Source organism: Nicotiana sylvestris, chromosome 3 (genome assembly GCF_000393655.2).
Source record: "Nicotiana sylvestris chromosome 3, ASM39365v2, whole genome shotgun sequence".
Classification (NCBI taxonomy): Eukaryota; Viridiplantae; Streptophyta; class Magnoliopsida; order Solanales; family Solanaceae; genus Nicotiana; species Nicotiana sylvestris.
In genome coordinates, this window is record NC_091059.1 from 5,625,491 (window position 1) to 5,647,286 (window position 21,796).

Here is a 21,796-nt window from a genome sequence, read left to right on the forward strand (position 1 = left end):
ACGATCCAAAATCCACTAAGGGTCATGATGGCGCCGGACACTGTTGTTAGGCAAGCCAACCATAAATACTTAATTTAATTCTTATTTTAATAATTTTGAAAACTATGATTTTCCTTCAATTCAACTAGTAAAAGATAATCTTTACAAAATAAGTAAAGGAATATTTAGAAGTACATACAGAATACCCCATTATCATTCCAGAACCCGGTGTCACAAGTGCATGAGCAGTTTCTAGAAAATAAGGTAATACAATAACTGTCCGGGATACAATTTGGACAGAAAAGAAAATACATTACAATACTCTGAAGGAGACTCTGCTGACTGCATGTCATCTCGAGAGATACAGCTCACCTAAGTCTACGCATCAACCATACCTCTGCACCCAACGAGGCCATTAGACATACATGTGCCTGTGCAATAAAAATGCACAACAAGTGTAATATGAGTACAAAAATAACGTGTACCCAGTATGTATCCCGTCTAACCTCGAAGAAGTAGTTACGAGAGGTCGACTTTGATACTTACTAGTGGTCCAATAATAATATTTTAATAATATGAATAATCATGAGTTTTATAGGGCAAATATAAACTAATAAATCCTTAAGCAGGTAAACAATTCATTTTTAATAATAATAGATTTTCAAAGATTTATTTTTCATTATTTTTATCAATTTATCTCAGGCCAAGGAAGACAAATATCAACATCCATAAATCTCAAGGCAAGCAATACAAGCATGCGCAAATCATGCCGAGGTCGTACGGCCCGATCCAACAATTATTTAAACTATGCACTGCCAGAGGGTCGAATGGCGCGAACCATAGATGCATCTATTACCCTGCTCGCGAATCATACATGCGACGCAGTCAAATATAAATAAACAATTACCCCGCTTGCAAATCATACATGCGACGCAGGTACACGTAGAAACACACATTCAAACAGTCGATCAACACTTCATCAGGGAAATAATTATTCAAAGAAAAGTTAATTCTCTTTTAACGATTCAAGAAAAATGAAGTATAACCTTTTAGAAATTCATTTACTAATTCAATATGATTTAAGCAACTTATGTTGTCAATAAGATTATAAATATTTCAGGTATAGCATGTTTTTGGGTCCTAGACTACTTGGACTTAAATATAATAATAGCTACGCACGGACTCTCGTCACCTCGTGCGTACGTAGCCCCCACAAATAGAAGCACATAACCAGTTATATCACATATGGGGACAATTCCCTCTTACAAGGTTAGAAAGGAGACTTACCTCGCTCTGAAGTTTCAAAACCGGCATTCCACGCCCTTCCGAATACTCAAATGGATGAACAATGCTCCAAAACTATCCAGCAATTATGTAAACACATTAATATATGCTCAAACACTCATAACAATTCAATTTATATCAATTCCCAACTCCGTTTGAAAAGTCGATAAAAATCACCCTCAGACCCACTTGCCCGGATTCCGAAAATTATTGAAAATAAATATTACCCATAACTCATATGGTGTATATCCATAAATTCATCTAATTTCGTCCATGAATCGACCCTCAAATCAAGGATTTATCATTTTTCAACTTCGGGGCTCAAAATCCCAATTTCTACAATTCAAACACGGATAAAAATAGAAACAAACAGAAATAATCATGGAAAAAAATCAAAATAATGGTCATATATTTACCCCCTTATTTAGACGAGAACAACACCACAAAAATCACCTCAAACGTAGCTCTAAAACTCAAGATACGCCCAAAGTATTCTCGATTTAAAACACTGTCTAGGCGATTTTTTTTCATCGCCTTCGCCGGGAGACTTTCGCGTTCGCGAAGGGAAATTTTTCGTGTTGACCAGTCAACCCAGAAATCCTTTTTATTCGCGTAACCTCTCTCGTGTTCGCGAAGAACAAATCTTGTTCTTTGCACCAGAAACCAACAATTTTTTTCGACACGGAAATGAATATAACTCCCTCATACAATGCCAAATTCGACGATTCTTTTTGCTATGGCTCCATAATTACGATACAGATCTAATGGTTTAATAAAAACTTAATTTGGAGCTCATTTTCTTAATATGACATCCTTTATGTCCAAAGGAATGACATTGAAACATCAAATAAGAGCGCGATACAATCTGAAACACACACGAGGCCCCGGGACCCCGTCCAATCATACCAACCTGCTCCATAACATAACATGAACCTGCTCGAGGCCTCAAATCATACCAAATAACATCAAAACTACTAATTGTGCATCGATTCAAGCCTAATGAACTATTGAACTTCTAACTTCCACATCCGATGCCGAAACCTATCAAATCACGTTCGATTGACCTCAAATTTTGCACACAAGTCACATTTGACATTGTGGACACACTCCAACTTCCAAAATCGGAATCCGACCCCGATATCAAAAAGTTTACTTCCGGTCAAACTTCTCAAAAACTTTCAAATTTTCTACATTTGCCAAATGACTCTGAAATAACCTACGGACCTCCAAACCCACTTCCGGACGCGCTCCCAATATCAGAATTACCATACGGAGCTAATCCCAGACTCGAAATTCTAAACGGACATTGATAACATTGAAATGCACTCCAACCCAAATTTAGAAAATCCTTCCAAAATGTCAACTTCCCACAATAGGCGCCGAAACACTCCTGGCTCATCCAAAACCCGATTCGAACGTACGCCCATGTCCAAAATCATCATACGAACATGTTGGAACCTTCGAATCCTGATTTCGAGGCCACTTACTCAAAAATCCAATCTTAGTCAATTCTTTCAACTTAAAAGCTACCGAAATGAGAATTCTCTTTCCAAATCAACTCCGAACTTCCTGGAATTCAATTCTGACCATGCGTACAAGTCATAATACCTGAAATGAAGCTGCTTATAGCCTTGAACTGTTGAACGATGCGCTAGAGCTCAAAACGACCGATCGGGTCGTTACATACGCCCAAGTCTGAAATCATCATACGAACCTGTTGGAACCTTCAAATCCTAATTTTGAGGTCGTTTACTCAAAATGTTGAGAGAAGTCAAACTTGGCCTTTTAAACCCACCTTAAGAAACCGAGTGTTCCGATTTCAACCCAAACTCTTTAAAATTCCGAACCAACCATCCCCGCAAGTCATAAATCAATAAAAGCAAGTACGAGAAGCCTTATTCAAGAGAATGAGGTTCTAGAAAATAAAAGGATCAGTCGGGTCGTTACAAATAGTGCTTCTTGGGACATAAATTATGATAGAGGACTAGTAGATGTTCACTTTGATATTAGTGTCATTTTATTGGATAAATAGATTTTAAATATTTATCATGAAAGATTTAACTACTCTTTTTAAATATTTATTACTACAGATTTGAATAAGTTTATAAATTTAATTAATTAAAATTTTAAAAAAATCACCAAGGAGATTGTGAGAGACGAATGTGTTAAATTAAGGGTGAATAATTTAGCAAATATAAACTCTTAATTAGGGTATCGATTCTTCTCACGAACAACTTCCTTAGTCAGAACCCGTTGCACCGAACTTGCATAGTATGGTTTATATCTCTGCATTCTCTTGGTAATAGAAAATTTATTTCTACTATTACTCAATATTATCTAAATTTCCTTAAAATTTTATGTTCTCTCCTACAATACTTTTGAAATTTTATTTGAAAAGAAGTCATTTCAAAATAATAAGATTGTGAATTGTTGGTCAAACGGAACCAAATGTACTTAGGAACGATTCGATGCTTTGATGGTAGATGACAACAACAACAACAACAATCCAGTATAATCTCACGTGTGAGGTATGGACACTATTGTTAGATGACAAATGCAACAAATACTAGTAATCTTTAATAACTAGACTAGATTAAATTAGTGTATTTAGGTCCGAGGAAGTTTACTAGTAAATCTTTTGTAAGAATAACAACATGTAAAAATTAAACTCAATATACTTTTATATTTGTCTACTTGCCTGAAATTAACTAGTCACCAATGTTCTGCAGCAGCTAGTTGAAATAAAGAAATTTAGAGTACAAAGATGAATTACATTAAAAAAGAAATAGTACATTTTCACTTTGAGTAAAGGAAAATTTATTATTTATCTTTAAGATAATACAAGATGATAAATAGATATTTCAACTTAAAAGGAATGAAAGCTTTATCCAATTAGTAATATCTACTCTGCAGCTCTTGATGTTGAGCTTTGAGAAGCTTTTTCACGTTCAATCTCCTTTTCAATTTCTTTGCTTACCAAATTCACAAAATTATGATAATCCACCAAATCCTTTTTGTCCGGGCATATTTCATCATTCTCCATGTGTGCAATAAGGATAGCCTCTAACTTCTGGAGTTTGTTTTCCAAATCCATTCTCTTCACTTCTTCTTTATTATTAGCCATAGCAGCTGCAATGAGTTTCTTTAATTCATCAATATCCATTGCTTTGTTGTAGTAGATTTAGTTTTGAAAAATATTGCACAATTTCACACCTCAAAATAGCATCATTTATAGGTAAAAAAAAGGCATGCAACTATGGTAAGAGTATAATATTGCATCCTTAAAATAGATTTACTTTCTTTTAATCATTTAATTACTTGCTAAATTTTCATATTATATGCAATTTGCATCAACTTTTCAAAATCTATAACCAAAAAGGGATTCCAATTTAAATGAATTTATGCTAATTCTAAGATTATCTATGAATTGTGAAACCACAATTTCGTAAATGGGAGGATGAAAAATTCAATCAGTTAATCCTCAAGATTTAAAAAAATTTATAATGTCACAAAAAATAAATAGAGAGGGAACTGATATTTTCTAGTCTATGAGGATAAAAGATAACTTTATTAACTCAATTACATAATTTTATATTTCTTAAATACTTAATATTAATTTAAGATACCATTTAATAGTTTGAAAGTTTGTAAATTACCTCTAGCAATTGTATACAAGATGTCTTTAATCCTAAATGAACAATAAAAAGGAAGAAAAGAGTCAATCGAACCCATTTTGATTCTAAGGGATCATTTTATCTCTCTATAAAGTCACAAACAAAACCCAAATTCGATCAAACTAATTAATCATTGCAATATTATACTCTCGCCACAATTGCGTGCATTTTAAACCTATAAATGATATTATTTGAGGGTGTAAAATTACACAAAATTATTCAGCTTAAGTCTGCAACAAAAAAGAAATAAAAACCTACAAAATCAGAAAGTCATTGCAGCCAACGTCGCTAATAACAAAGAAGAATTGAAGAAGATGGATTCAAAGAACAAACACACGAAGATGGAATCGATCTTAATTGCACATTTGATGAATGATAAAAAGTGTGTGGACAAAAAGAGTTGGTGGATTTTTCTAAATTTTTGAACTTGATAACCAAGGAAGTTGAAAAGGAAAACGAAGATGAAAAAGCTTCTCAAAACTCAACACCAAGAGTTGCAAATAACAATTAATGATATAATAAAGCTGTCATCCCCTAACAACAAAGATACAACAAGAGGCGATGTATAATAGTCTTATGAAAATATAACGCTATTTATAAGTGAATTGTGCGTAGAACTCGAGTTGAAAACTATCAAAGATATATTATTATGGTCCACACGATTTAAGTACTTTCTAACTTTAGTTAGCATAAATCTTATTGATTCGATTTTCCAAAATCTTTAATCACAATGGAATCCGACTTTAAGTAATTTTGGACATATAATTCAAAAAACAACCTAAAAAATTCATTAAGAAAGGAAAGTTATTAACTTATTACGTGGATGCCAATTAGGATCCAAAATCATAGAACTAATTTAAGGCGTGAAAGAAAAATATGAATCAACTTTTGATAACAAATAAAATAAATATCCTGTGTTTGATATTTTAATCAGTTGTTGCCAACTAGGTTGTTTCAAAATATTGTACTTGAATGTTATTGTCACCAAAAAGTCATAAGTTTAGCCTACTAATAGATTTTTTGGTCAAACTTCTGGGAAGTAAGTAATGCTTATTTTTTAAATAAACACTTATTTTAAAGAATTGTTAAGAAAAAAGTGCTTTTGAATAATAATAAAACTATCTATTTGGCCAAGCTTCAATACCAAAAGTTCTTAAAAAATTGAGTTGTTTGCCTAAGAATTTAGAATAAAAAGTACTTCTGGGAAGAAACAAAAGTTGTTTTTCATAAACTAAAAAAGTAATTTCTCAAAAAAGAAGAAGCGAAAGTTATTTTGAATTTCATCTTACCAAAAATATCCTTTGCAAGATATTGAAAATATCAAAATAACTCTATTTATTCTACATCTAATATTTAGGATATTTTAAAAGATTCTCTCTAGAATTTAATTTGACGTTTCTCCCTCATTCTACAATAGGCGAATAAGGAAAATTTTCAATCAAACTAATTTTTCTCAAGGTATGAGTTCTTATCTCTTTTATTCTTATGGTTACCCTCCCCCCCCCACCCCAAATGCACGACTTAATTACTATATTTTGAACTAAAGAACTGTTAGTGGATACCATAATGCAAGTACGTAATAGAATATTCTCTGAACAAATATAGGTGGATACCATAATGCAAGTACGTAATAGAATGTTCTCTAAACAAATATAAGTGCATACAGGGTACTTGTGGGGTAGTCATCTTTTAGTGCACCACCGGCACGGGATTCTTACATTGGTTATTCCAGTTATCCGGCACGGGCGCAGTATAAGCAGCCACACCCGCAGAGGGGTTGTTATGAGTGTGGCGATACTAAGCACATCACAGGACATTGTACAAGACTCAAGAGAGGTTGATTTTTTCAGAGCACTCAGGCGACGGTCTCCATTCTGGTTGCTACTCCACCTGCACAGCTAGTTAGGGGTAGAGCACAAGAGGGTAGAATGCGCCCTAGAGGGGGAGGCACAACCCGTTGATATGCTTTCTATGGTAGGGCTGAGTCCGCTATACCATATGGTGTCGTTACAGGTATGGTTTCGATTGTAATAGAGGAGCATCATTCTTATTTTTATTTGGTTCTGCTTATCAGGCCAGTCCTCTTATCTTGCTTCACATATGGGCGAGATTTGTGATTTTGTACTTTACTTGTGTGTTTACCCTTGTTGGGAGATTGTATAGTTGTAGCCCAGGTCTATCTTTTTATCTCGTTTACTATTTAGAGCTTTGAGACTAGAGATGACTTTCTGTTACTCATTACGGTAGGTTTTGGTATGATTTCTTGATGGTTTGGTTATGATTATGATTTAGATACCGGTATGGGGAGTTCGTTACATGTTGTGATTTTGTTTCGCAAAATTGAACTAGTGGAAGGTTTCAGTTGGTATGGTGTGTATTCTATTTGTGATTCAGACCTGGGATGGGATCCTCGCGTTTTCATGCGGTTTGATATATTTAATCGGGTTGCGTGCCACGGTGGAGTTATAGTAGGATGAGATCCTTGTGATTAGTTCATATGTTTTGATTCTCCCTTGTTGAAATTGATTCGTAGTATGGTGCTTAGAGGGATCGAGCTTGTTTGATAATTCTCTCATGTGTTATTTTTTGCATATTCAGTCATATTCGTGTTGTGCTTGATGGGTTTTAGCTTATGAGGTGTGTGCCCAGGTGGTGTTAGATATGACTTGTCGATTCTAGTGAATAGTCATGGGATATTTATGTTTCTTGCATCGTTGTCAGTGTTCTGAAGGTTTGGAATAGGGTTCTAGCTCATATGAGGTTAATTGTCGGTGCTTGAATTGATTATAGGTAGCTATGATGGCTAGAGTCATTGTTATGGGCATATGTGTGTTGTGTTACGTCGTGTGGTTGTACCTTGTGGGTATATACACGGGTTGTTGCAGCTGGATGAGGCTGATATCGTGTGTTGATATGGGAATCGAGTCCTTGGAAAATGATCGGATGGTGAGAAATTTGGTTTTAAGGTTTATCAGTGCAGGTGGAAGGAACAATTTTCAGTTGAGAGGGTATTGACGGGCTTATGTGGATTGGGGTGACATGGGATCACCCGCGAGAATATGTACGGTGAGTTCATTTAGTGATTTGATGACTTCAGAATGGTTCTTAACACGTTCAAGGATGAATGTTTGTTTAATACGGAGGAGAATGTAACGACTTGTCCGGTCGTTTTGAGAATTAATGTCCCGTTCGGTGGCTTAAGGTCTCGAGCAGCCCCGCATAATGTATTACGACTTGCATGTGCAGTCGAGTTCAGTTTTTCGGAGGATTCGGGATTAGTTTAGAATGATGATTCTTGTTTTAGAAGCTTAAGCAGTAAGAGTTGATCGGAGTTTGGCTTTTGTGTAGACGACTCCGGAATAGTATTTTGATGATTCCAATAGCGTTGTATGGTGATTTTGGACATAGGCATGTGCCCGAATTTAGATTTGGAGGTCTGTAGGTTGATTGATGCATTTTGGCAAAAATTGGGAAGCTGAAGGTTTGGAAGGTTGAGAGATTTGATCAAGAGTTGACTTTATTGATATCGGGTTCAGATTTTGATTCCGGGAATTGGTATAGCTCTGTTGTGTTATTTGGAACTTGCACGAAAAATTTGACATCATTCCGGGTTGATTAAGTTCGATTTGAGGTGCGATTCGTAGTTTTGATGTTGTTTGATGTGATTTGAGGCCTCAACCAGGTTCGCGTTATGTTATGGAACGTGTTGGTATGTTCGAACGGAGTTTTGGGGGACCCTGGTGTGCTTCGGACAAGTTTCGGATCAATTGGATCATGTTGGGTGAGGCTGGTTTGGGCAAAGATCTAGTTTGGTCGCACCTTCGGACCACTGGACGCAAGTATGATGGTCGCAGGTGCGGACGCGAAGGCGCAAAAGCGAGCTGATAGGCTGTTGAGGTTTTTCGCATCCTCGATATTACTCCCTCAAATGCGGCTCTACATGTGTGAGTGTGTATACGCAGGCGCGTTTCTGAGCTGGATTGGAAGGTTTCGTAGATGCAGAGTTTTTGTTGCAAAAGCAGCTGCGCTGGTGCATTTGGTTGCTCGCAGATGCGGTGTCTGGACGCAGGTGCAGTCATTTGTGTTTTTTGTTGTTTGCGCATCTACGATGAATATTCTGCACATGCAGCTTCGCATATGCAATTGAGTCCACAAAAGCGGTAGTGCTGGGCAGAAAGGTTATAATTTGGGGGTTTGCCATTTTATCATATCTTGAGTTGTATACCTCGGTTTTAAGCAATTTGGGAGGGGTTCTTCACGTGTTGGATTGGGGTAAATGTTCTATATCCGTATTTGAATATATTTACGATTCGATTTTTGTTGTTAACGTTAAATTTGTGATTTGAATGGGGGAAAATGAGAATTTTTGTATAGACTTTCAAAAATATAAAATGAGGATTGGAATGACGATTTGATATCGTAAATGGATTGTAATGACCCGAACGGTCTTTTTGAGCAATTGTATTGGTTTCATCTATTTGAAGTCTTGAGAGGCGTCGTATGATGTATTTTTACTTGTATGAATAGTCAGTTTTGGTTTTTAGGTTATTCTAAGTGAGGTGCATAAAAGATGATGACGGCAAAGTTTTGATGGGAGATGACCAGATTAAGAGGAGGTGGCAGACCTACTTTCATAAACTTCTAAGTGAAGAAGGGGAGCAGGATATTATACTTAGGGAATCGAGGAATGCCGACAGTCACCATGAATTAAGTAATTGTAGGGACATTGAGATCGATGAAGTCATGGAGGCAATGCGTAAGATGAGAAGGGCAGAGCTACCGGGCCAGACGAAATTCCGGTTGAACTGTGGAGGTGTGTGGGTATAGCAGGCTTGGAATGGCTTACTGCATTGTTTAATGTTATATTCAAGACTAATAGAATGCCTGAAGAGTGGAGGTGGAGTACAATGGTCCCGTTGTATAAGAACAAGGGTGATGTCCAGAGCTGTAACAACTATAGGGGCATCAAATTACTAAGTCATACCATGAAAGTTTGGGAGAGAGTGGTAGAAATGAGAGTGCGAAGGACGGTGTCTATTTCAGACAACCAGTTCGGGTTCATACCGGGATGATTTACCACAGAAGCTATCCACCTTATTAGGAGGATGGTGGAACAGTACAGAGATAAGAAGAAGGATCTCCACATGGTGTTTATTGATCTGGAGAAAGCGTACGATAAGGTTCCTAAGAAGGTCTTATGGAGCAGCTTAGAGGATAAAGGGGTCCCGAGTAACTATATTAGGGTGATTAAAGACATGTATGATGGAGCTAAGACTCGGGTTAGGACAGTAGGAGGCGACTCTGAACACTTTCCAGTTATTACGGGGTTGCACCAAGGGTCTGCGCTCAGCCCATTCCTATTTGCCCTGGTGATGGATGCACTGACTCATCATATTCAAGGGGAGGTTCCATGGTGCATGCTATTTGCTGATGACATTATTCTAATTGACGAGACAAGAGGCGGCGTCAACGAGAGGCTAGAGATTTGGAGACATGCTCTTGAGTCTAAAGGTTTCAAGTTGAGTAGGACGAAGACGGAATACCTCGAGTGCAAATTTGGAGTTGAGCCGACGGAAGCGGGAGTTGAAGTGAGGCTTGACTCTCAAGTCATTCCCAAGAGAGGTAGTTTCAAGTACCTTGGATCGGTTATTCAGGGGATCGGGGAGATTGACGAGGATGTCACACACCGTATAGGGGTGGGGTGGATGAAGTGGAGGTTAGCATCGGGAGTCTTGTGTGACAAGAAAGTGCCACCGTTACTAAAAGGTAAGTTTTATAGAGCAGTGGTTAGGCCTGCCATGTTGTATGGAACTGAATGTTGGCCGGTAAAGAACTCACACATCCAGAAGATGAAAGTAGCAGAGATGAGGATGTTGAGGTGGATGTGCGGGCATACAAGGATGGATAAGATTAGGAATGAAGATATTCGAGAGAAGGTGGGTGTGGCCCCCATGGAGGACAAGATGCGGGAAGTAAGACTCAGATGGTTCGGGCACATTCAGAGGAGGAGCACTGATGCACCGGTGAGGAGGTGTGAGCGACTGGCTGTAGTGGGCACGCGGAGAGGTAGAGGAAGACCTAAGAAGTATTGGGGAGAGGTGATCAGACAGGACATGGCGCGACTTAGGATTACTGAGGACATGGCCCTTGATAGGGAATTATGGAGGTCGAGCATTAAGGTTGTAGGTTAGGGGAGAGTGTGAATATTTCTACAGCACAATAGAGTGAGACTATCCAGTTAGGAGTTAGACTAGGAATGTCATTGGTCGTCTATTGATGCAGGGCTTTACCTTCTAGTTGTACTATACCAGCCATCTATTTCGTATTTCGTATTTCGTATTTCGTATGTTGTATTTCATATTTCATGTCTCTTGTATATTGTTGTTATTTTTATCACGCATTTTTATGGTACTAATATATCATCTCCTATTGTTTTTTTGAGCCGAGGATCTCCTGGAAACAGCCTCTCTACCCTTCGGGGTAAGGGTAAGGTCTGCGTACATATTACCCTCCCCAGACCCCACTTGTGGGATTATACTGGGTCGTTGTTGTTGTTGTTGTTGTTGGTTTTTAGGTTATTCGTAAGTGATTTGGAAGAATGATTCTCAACTAGGAAGCTTTAAGATGGAAGAGTTGACCGAGTTTGACTTTTGTGTATTTGACCTCGGACCGGAGTTTAGATGATTCCGTTAGGTCCGGATGGTGATTTTGAACTTGGGCATATGCCCAGATTTGCATTTGAATATTTCTATAAGGTTTCGGGACTAATTGATGAAAGTTAGAAATTTGAAGGTCTGTAAAGTCCATAAGTTTGACGGGGAGTTGACTTTGATGAAAATAGGTTCGGATTGTTGTTCTGGGAATTGAAATAGCTTCGTAATGTCATTTGGGATTTATGTGCAAAATATGAGTTCATTCCGAGTTGATTTGATATGTCTCGGCATGCATTTTGGAAACTAAAAGTTTAAAAGTTCATTAAGCTTGATTTGAGGTGCGATTTATTATTTTGATATTGTTATGTGTGATTTGAGGCCTCGAGTAAGTCTGTGTTATGTTATGGAGCTTGTTGGTATTCTCAGAAAGGGTTCCGAGGGGCCCGAGTGTGTTTCGATTTGGTTTCAGGTCATTTTGGGCTTGGTGGCATTGGCTGAGGCTGTTTGATCTGGTATGTCCACATCTACGGAGGGCTGGTCGCAGATACGACCCTGGAGGTGAGGAGTATCTATTGCAAAAGTGGAATTGGTAGGGCGGGCATGAGGTCACAGAAGCGGGAAATGTTAGTGCACATGCAACATCGCAGATGCGAGGATTGTGCCCTAGAAGCGAATTGTAGCGTACAAGGGGGATCTATTGTCGCACCTGCGTGTGTGCAAAAGCAGAGATTGTTCCACAGGTCCGATGGTCGGGCTTTCGGTGGTTTTTCACATAAGCGAGTTTTTGGTTTCAAAAGCAAAGCCGCAAAAGCGGCTAATATTTTGCAGATGCGAAAAGGTCTAGGCAGAAGTATATATTCTAGGGTTTGATGATTTATTCACATCGTGAGTTGGAAAGCTCGGATTTGGACAATTTTGGAGGCAATTTTCACCACTTGGATTGGGGTAAGTATTTTCTACTCGTTTTTGATTATATTTCATGAATCTATCTTCTTTTTTGGCATTTGGTTTATGAAATTCAAAGAGAAATTTGAGGGTTGTTTTCTAAAATTTCATAAAGTGAATTTTGGAATTTTGAACATCGATTCAGAGTCAGATTTGAGTAAAATTATTGTTGGACTCGTAATTGAATGAGTTGTCAGATTTTGTGAGTTTTGTCGGGTTCCGAGGTACGGACCTAGGTTTGACTTTTTGTTGACTTTGGGCTTTTAATTAAAGATTTCACCTTTATCGAGTGGGTTTATTTCCTTTGGCATTATTTAAAGTTCTTGAGTTGCTTTTGGCTAGTTTCGAGCCGTTCGGAGGTCGGTACGCCCGGGATGGTATTTCTAGAGTATTGTTTGACTTGCTCAATATTGGATTCTGCTTGTTCAAGGTAAGTAACACTTCTAAACTTGGTGCTGAAGATATGAACCCCTGAATATATGTGTTATGTGTTTGGTGATGAGGTGACGCACATGCTTGGTGACGGGTGTGTGGGCATACACCATGTGAATTGTGACTCGGTTAGTTCTGTCTCTATGCATACAACTTGCATGTTGCCATAGATTTCAGAGTTGCTTGCTTTTCTTCTGATACTCTCTTTTGCACTTTCAACCATCTTCTTCCTAATCAACCGGTTGGCAACGCATGAAGTGTTTAGCGTTCAACGTAGCAGCACTAGAGGCAACATAATAAGTATCTTAACAGTCATCGATAAATTTAATCATATTTATCTGTTTCTTAAGAATAGCCAAACTTTTAGTATGCATAGGGGATTGTGGCAGAACACCATTTGAAGGAGGCAATCCAATCAAACCATTGACATCGAATCATATGGAAAGTCAGTTAAAACTCCAACTCTAAGAAGGATGAAATTCGCTAGTTACAAACAAAAACTTCAGTTCTAAAGCCGAAATTCGCCAGTTACAAACAAAAAACTTCAGCTCTAGAGCTGAAGTTCGACAGTTAGAAAACAAAAACTTTAGCTCTACCCAGTTACAAAAACAAAAACTTCAGCTCTAGAGCTGAAGTTCGCCAGTTACAAAACAAAAACATCAGCTCTAGAGCTGAAGTTCGCAGTTACAAAAATAAAAACTTCAGCAATTACATATAAAAACATCAGCAAATAGAGAACAAAACTTCAGCTACTATGCTTAAGTTCAGCAATTAGAAACAAAACTTCAGCACACTTGGTTCAGCACACTTTCTACTTCAGTCCCGTCTACTAGAATGCTGAAGTTTTGCGTGAGTGCCTTTGCTACTTCAGCCCCGTATGCTGAAGTTACGCGAAAAAATGGGTACGCTTGCAATTTTTTTTGCAAAGCGAGTACAAATTAAAATGTGACCCAAAAAGCGATTATAAATACAAATGCCCCTTTATATCACATGCCAGGTCAACGGTGTATCAAGACTTTGGTGTGGAGGCTATGTCGACGAGAAATAACTTTCTTTTGGGGTCTAAACAGTACATGAGTTTATATACTCCGAAGAAATTGGTATAGATTTATTTACGATATCAAGCTTAAAATTGTAAGATCGTGCTTGCACTCCTTCGTATTTTCCACAATTCTAGCATGAGTATGCAGTATACTCCATGACCAAATAATAAATTAACTACCGGAAGTACTAATAAACGGGAGAATTTCAAAAATAGTCAGATTTACAAGTGGTCATTCAAAAATAGTCACGGTTTCAAAAGTAATCGAAATTTAGTCACTTATCATATAAAGATAAATCTGAACGAAACACTGTTCAAAATCCGGAAAAATACTCCAGCATAATATACTGGAGTTCCAGTATATTATATTGGAACTCCACTCTAATATGCTGGAGTTCCAATATAATATACCGGCCAAGTATAATATACTGGAGTTTGGAGCACAGGTGCTCCAGTCTCCAGTATATTATATTGAAGCCAGCAAAGTATACCGGTCCAGCATAATTTGCTGGAAGTTCATACACAGGTGCACCGAACTCCAGTATATTATGCTAGACCGGTTTCTATTTCAGCAAAATAGTGACTATTTTTCAATAACTTGGCAAACACTGACTATTTTTAAATAACCAAACTGACTAGACCGTGCTATTTTAGCCCAATAAATAAGACAATTGCTTCAAATTCTAAATATAATTGGGCATGTGCTGGCACATGCTATTCCCCATCTATTCTAAATATAATTGTGTCTAATAAGTATTAGACACAAGTCCAAAGTTTAATCTAACCATTAAATGTACTTGGAAAACGATTCGATGTCTGCCAATAGATAACAAATGCAACAAATAGTAGTCATCTTTAATAACTAGATTAAATTGGCGCATTAATTAGTTCCAAGCAAATTTAATAGTAAAGCTTTTATAAAAAAAAAAATAGTATGTGAAATTAAAATCAATATGCACTCTTATAATTGTCTACTTGAATAGAAATAATTAGTCACCAACCTTTTGCAGTAAATTTTTTTTTTTATAAAAGATTCGCCTTGCTGGTGGATGTTAGAAATATCACTAAATAGTGTATGCATCAAAAATCAAAAGTACACAGAGGACGACATACAACCTTAACATGTAGTAATTAGTTGAAATAAAGGAATTTAACAAACAAAAATGAATGACATTAATAAGGAAATATTATTTATCCTTAAGCCAACACAAGATATTAAATAAATATTTCAACTTAAAGGAATGAAAGTTTATCAAATCACTAATTGCTATTCCGCCGCTTTTGATGTTAAGCCTTGAACGGCTTTTTCAGCTTCTATTTCCTCTTAAACTTCCTTGGTTACCAAATTCAAAAAATTTTGAATATCCAAACGTGCCATTATGATCGCCTCCATTTCTTGCAGTTTGTTCTTCAGATCCAGCTTTTTCACTTCTTTGTTCTTAGCAATATTGGCTGCAATGAATTTTTTGATTTTCATCATTCTCCATTGCTTTGTTATTGTAGATTTAGCACTGAATAATGTTGTACAATTTCACACCCCAAATAAGACTATTTATAGGTAAAAAAAAGGTCTTACCATAGTTGCATACCTTTTTTTTACCTATAAATGATGCTATTTGGCAGGGGCGGGTCAACCATGTTTTCACGTGAACACGTGGTCCTCGGGTTAAAATATAGATATGATGTATATAATTTGGCGAAAATAGATATGTATACTTGATGAAACCCGTAGTCAAAAGACACCAAATGGTGCGCTGGTTTTGGTCTCTTATTTCCAATAGCCTAAAGATCAGGAGATCAAATCCCAACATTATTCAGTGCTAAATCTACAACACCAAAGCAATGGACAATGATGAAATCAAAAAACTCATTGCAGCCAGTCTTGCTAAGAACAAAGAAGAAGTGAAGAAGTTGGGTCTGGAGAACAAACTCCGAAAGATAGAGATGATCCTAATGGCACGTTTGGAGAATGGTAAAGTACGTATAGACAAAAAAGATTTGGTAGATTTTTCTATATTCATGGACTTTCTAACCAAGGAAGTTGAAAAGGAAATCGAAGATGAAAAAGCTGCTTGAATCTCAATATCAAGAGTTGCGATAGCAATTAATGATCTGATAAAGCTTTCATTCCCTAACAACAAAGATATAGTAAGAGGGTATGTATAATATTTTTATGAAAATGAAGCCCTATTTATAAGTGAATTGTGCGTTGGTAGAGTTGAAAACTATCGGTGGTATATTATTGTGGTCCACACGATTTAAGTATTTTCTAATAATTTTTTAGCATAAATCTTGTTGATTCGATTTTTCAAAATCTTTAATTACAATGGAGCCCAACTTTAAGTAATTTTTGAGGAATAATACATATATACCCCTTTAACTTGTTCCATTTTCCTAACTGTGGACTTAAATTTTAGGAAAATCTTATTACCCCTTATTTTTTTCCGAAGTGAAATTATTACCCCTTATTCTAAAAACAACTTAAAATTTTCATTAAGAAAGAAATTATTAACTTGTTATGCGAATGCCAATTAGGATCCAAAAAAGTTAGAACAAATTTAAAACGTGACAAGAGGAATCAACTTTTGATAACAAATAAAACAAATTGCCTATTTCCATATCTAAGATAGATTACAACTACGGTAAGAGTATAATACTGCCCATTTAAGATAGATTATTACTTTATTTGCTATATTTACCTACTTTATTTGCTACAGTTACCGACTTGCTAAATTTTTATATTACGCAATCTGCATTTACTTTTCAAAATTACCAAAAAAGGATTCAATTTAAATGCATTTTAAGTTACTTATAAGATTATCTTTGAATTGTGAAATCGTGATCTAATACGGGAGGAATGCAAAGTAAGCACGTTAACTTTCAGTGTTGACATTAGCAATCGAGCAAACAATGAAGAGAAGAATAAAGATGAAGGAAAAGTTCGTCTCTTGAAGGCTTCATTCAGTAAAGGTGAAAGTTTTGAGAAACTTACAGCTTGTTTGGATGGTTGTTACGTATTGTTTTATAATGTATTGTATCGTACTGTATTGTATTATACTGTATCGTTGATAAATATAATATTTGGATAGACTGTATCGTTTGCTATCGTTTCATAATATCACACACCAGCAATATGAAGAATAAACTTGCAGTATTATAAGGAAAAATAATGAAATAAGGTAAAATTACTATATAAAAAGTAGGGTAAATGGTAAAATAAAATTATTTAATAATAATGAAGGGCGATATTGAGATAAAAAGACAAGGTAAGGATGCAACCACACCAAATCGGTCGTTACATAAAGTAGCACATTTTGTCATTATATAACGCCGGATTTAACTATACGATACAATAAAATTTAAATAACAATCAAAATAAACATCGTACTTAAAGTAACAATACAATACAATGGGTAACAACCATCCAAACAAGCTGTTAAGGACAGTGGATATTCGATTTTGTCTATGTTTATAGAGAGAATTTCAAAAAAAGCCAGATTTACAAGTGTTCATTCAAAAATAGTCACAGTTTTAAAAGTAATCGAAATTTAGTCATTTTTCATATAAAGATAAATCTGAACGAAAATACTCTAGTATAATATACTGGAATTCCAATATATTCTAGTGTAAGTATACTGGAACTCCAGTATATTATCCAGTATACTTATGCTGGAACTCTAGTATATAATATATCGATCCAGCATAATATTAATGGAGATTGGAGCACCTATATTATACTGGAACTTTCCGCGTGTTGGAGTTCCAGCATAATATGCTGGAAGTTCATACACAGGTGCATCAATCTCCGGTATATTATGCTACTACTTTCCGTGTTGCAGCAAAATAGTGGTTATTTTTCAATGACTTTGCAAACGCTGGCTATTTTTGAACGACCAGTCCGCAAACTGGCCACCCCATGCTATTTTACATGTTTATAAAAGGAAGAGGGACGACCCGATTTAATTCTCTGAAGAAGTCATTACAACGCAAAGATAGTTGGCCTAATACATTTCAGGCCTTGGGCCCAAACCAACATAAAACAATTAGCCCTATAGATCCTTCTAGTACCTATACACGTGTATATAGATAAATCCTTATTTCTTAATTTCTGTATACAGAATTTAAGTTGGTTATAGATTAGCCAATAATAGGAAGGACACCGGGAGTTAGTTAGGAGAGAGGAATATTCTTTTTGTCTTTCTTCTTTTGTATATATACACGAAAGCATGTACAACATCATTCATTCAGAAATAAAATCAAATACATAGAAAACTTCTCCAATTTCCTTGCTCTTCCTACATGGTATCAGAGCAATTGGTGCTCAAATCCTCATTTTTTTTCTCTAATCTTCTTCATTCTCTAGTTCATCTATGGCTCCTTCTTCTGACGTTCAGTCCACTACTGATTCTGGGAATTCTTCTGTCATTGATCCTTCAAGTCCCTACTATCTCCATCAATCAGATTCACCTAGAATGGTCTTGATGAACTCATTCTTTGATGAAAAACGCTATGCCGAATGGAGTAGGGCCATAGTCATTGCGCTCTCAGCCAAGAACAAACTTGGTTTCATTGATGGGTTGTAACAACCCAACTGGTCCTTTTGAGAAATTGCATTTTGTTCGGTAGTTTGAGGTTATGAATAGCTTCACATAGTGTATTATGACTTGCGTGCATTATCGGCTCAGGGTTTTGAATGGTTTGGAAAAGATTTTAAGGAATGACTCTCATTTGAGAAGCTCGAAGTTGAAGAATCGACCAAGGTTTGACTTTTGAGTAATTGACCTCGGATTAGAGTTTTGATGGTTCCGGTAGGTGTGGATGGTAATTTTGGACTTGGGTGTATGCCTAGATTTGCATTTGGATGTTTCTAAAAGGTTTCGCCATCATTTGGCGGAAGTTGGAAATTTAAAGGTTTAGAATTTTCTTAAGGGTTCGGCTTTTAGTTTCGGGACTTGGAGTAGGTTCGTTTCATCATATGGAACTTTCCTACAAAATTCGGAGTCATTTGGAGTTGATTTGATATGGTTCGGACGCTTGGTTGCGATCTAGAAGTTCTTGAAGTTCATTGTGATTTTCATGCATTTTGGCATCCGATTCGTGATTCTAGAGGTTATTTTGGTATTTCGATCGCGCTAAGGAGTTCGTGCTATGTTTTTTGAGTGATTTAGATGTTTGGTTTAGAGCCCCGAGGGTTCGGATGGGTTCCGGATGCGTTTCGGAGTGTTTGGAAGAAGGTTCAACTTTGCTGGTGTCTCTGTTCTCGCAGTTGCGAGGTTTTCATCGCATTTGCGAGATCATTCTCGCTTTTGAGACGATGGGATGGGGCAGGGGAGTTTGCATTTGAAAACAATTTCATCGCTTTTGCGATTAGGCAGCTTCCACATTTGCGACACAAATTGTCGCTTTTTCGAAGACTCTGAGCTCGCTTTTGCGAGTCTTGTGTCGCACTTACGACTTTGACAGAGCTGGTCATCCTTCGCTTTTGAGATGCTTTTGTCACATTTGCGACAATCTCATTTACGATCTGGATGTCCCAAATACGACATTTAAGGCTAGTACTAAGACTTTCATTTTGGGACTTAGCTTCACTTTTATCATGGTTTGAACCTCAGCCTCGATTGGAGGCGATTTGTGGAAAGATTTTCATACCAAACCATTGGTTAAGTGACTCTAATCAATATTCAATTGAATTTCGTGATTATACATTAGATTTAATATCATATTCATGAGAATCTAAGCGGAAAATTTGGGGGTTTTCGCCAAAGTTTTGAAAATAAAAATTTGGGATTTGAGAGTCGAATTGGATTCAGATTTGGAAAAAAACACAAATATGGACACGCGGGGCTATGGATAGTCAAGAGCTACCCTTGGACCACGGTTTTGACCGCGCGGGAGATCATAGCTTTATTCATTGAAATTGTTTTCTCTTGCATTGATTGATGAATATAAGTCGTCTTTGGCTAGACTTAGCCGAGCGGAGGTGAAATTATAAAGTAAAAGCTAATTTGAGTATTGATTTTGCTGAATTGAGGTAAGTATCTTGCCTAACTTTGTGTGGGAGATACCACCCCTTAGGATTTGAGATGATTGTGTTATTCATATTGTGTGAAATTCGTGTACACAAGGTGACGAGTGGGTACACGGTCAATAAATGGTATTTGACAGGTTTCGCATATCTAAAAACTTCTCATGCCTTTAGTTGAAGTATCATAACCTGTGGTATCTTTCATTCTTCATCTATTCTTACATGCTCTACTTGACGCTGCTAACACTTGTTCTTCCTCTTACTTGGTATTTTGCCCTTATATGCTTAGTTGAAGTTGATGCCTTCCTTATTGTCATGTGCCCTCTTAATGGTTGCATTCCTTCGCAGACTCCGTGTATATCTGCTACTTGTTTTAATTGTTGTAATTGCACACCTTAGTTGTCATGTGCTTCACTTGTCCTATTGATTTTGTAATATTTGTTGCGTTCCTTAATTTTTACGTGATTCCTTCATTGTTGTGTACTCATACCCTATAATTGTAGAAATTCTTGTAAATTGAGTATTGGATTATTGATGTTATTGATTTATTTATGGATCGGGTTGCACGCCGCAACAGGTGAATAAGGGAGGATTTATATTGATACGGTGGGATCGGGTTGGCGCCGCAACAGGTGAAATAAGAGTGGATTGATATGGTGAAATAAGGGAGAATTATGATATTAACTCTGAATATATGGTGATATCAGGTTGCGCGCTCCAACATATATATTTACTTATTATTATTGATATTTACATGGTGGAATTAGGGAGGATCGTGTTGTACGGTGGGATCAGTTTATGTATTTTGTATTCCTTGTTGTATTATGTTGGCTTTGGTTCTTTTGTATGAGACTTTGAGGATTGGTATTTCTTGTTTTTATTGATTTTCGAGGATTGAGTTGTTTTCATTAGTTTGCTGCTTTTTGTCGTCATCTCCTGTTTTCCTTTCCTATTACTATTATTTTGGTGAATTGATTTTCAAGATGAATTTATTATGCTGAGTCATTATCTCATACGTTGTTGAGTTGTTAGTAACATAACGATTTTAAATAAAAGAATTAATAACATGCCTACCTTATGTGACTCTTAAGTTAAAACTCGTCGTTTTATTCGGTACCTTACTATTTTTAATAGTCGTCATATTTCACATTAATCAATTTCTCAACTTAATCTTCTTACCCTATCTGATGTTTCTACTTTACTTAAAAAGAAATTTCTTAATCTCCTTCTATTTTATTTGTTTCAATTGTTTCCTATTACTCCAGAATAGTGATGTATTCATTATATATAGTTACTTTTAAAAAGGCTTATGACTTGTACTACTGATTTTGGCATTAAGTAACTCTTGTTGGTTCAGCTATGTTGTTACAAATATTATTTAAAGTATTGCAGTTAAGTCAGTTAAATTTTATTAATGATCAACAAGTGTTAGGCTTACCTAGTCTTAGAGAATAGGTGTGATGACCCGAAAGGTCATCTCTTATTTTAGAAGTCAAAACCGTATTCCGAGGCCTTAGAAACCTCTTTCTTGTCTCACCTCGATTTGTGTGCGCAGTCCGGGCGCGTTTTCGAAAAGCTTTTATGTAAAATTTAAGAAAAATAATGAATTTGTCCTTTAAAATTGACTTTGGTCAATATTCTTGGTAAACGGACCCGGACCCGTGATTTGGTGGTCCCGTAGTATCCGTAATAAAATATGGAACTTGGGTGTATGCTCGAAATTGAATTCCGATGTCATTAGCCCGAGAAAAGAATTTTTAAA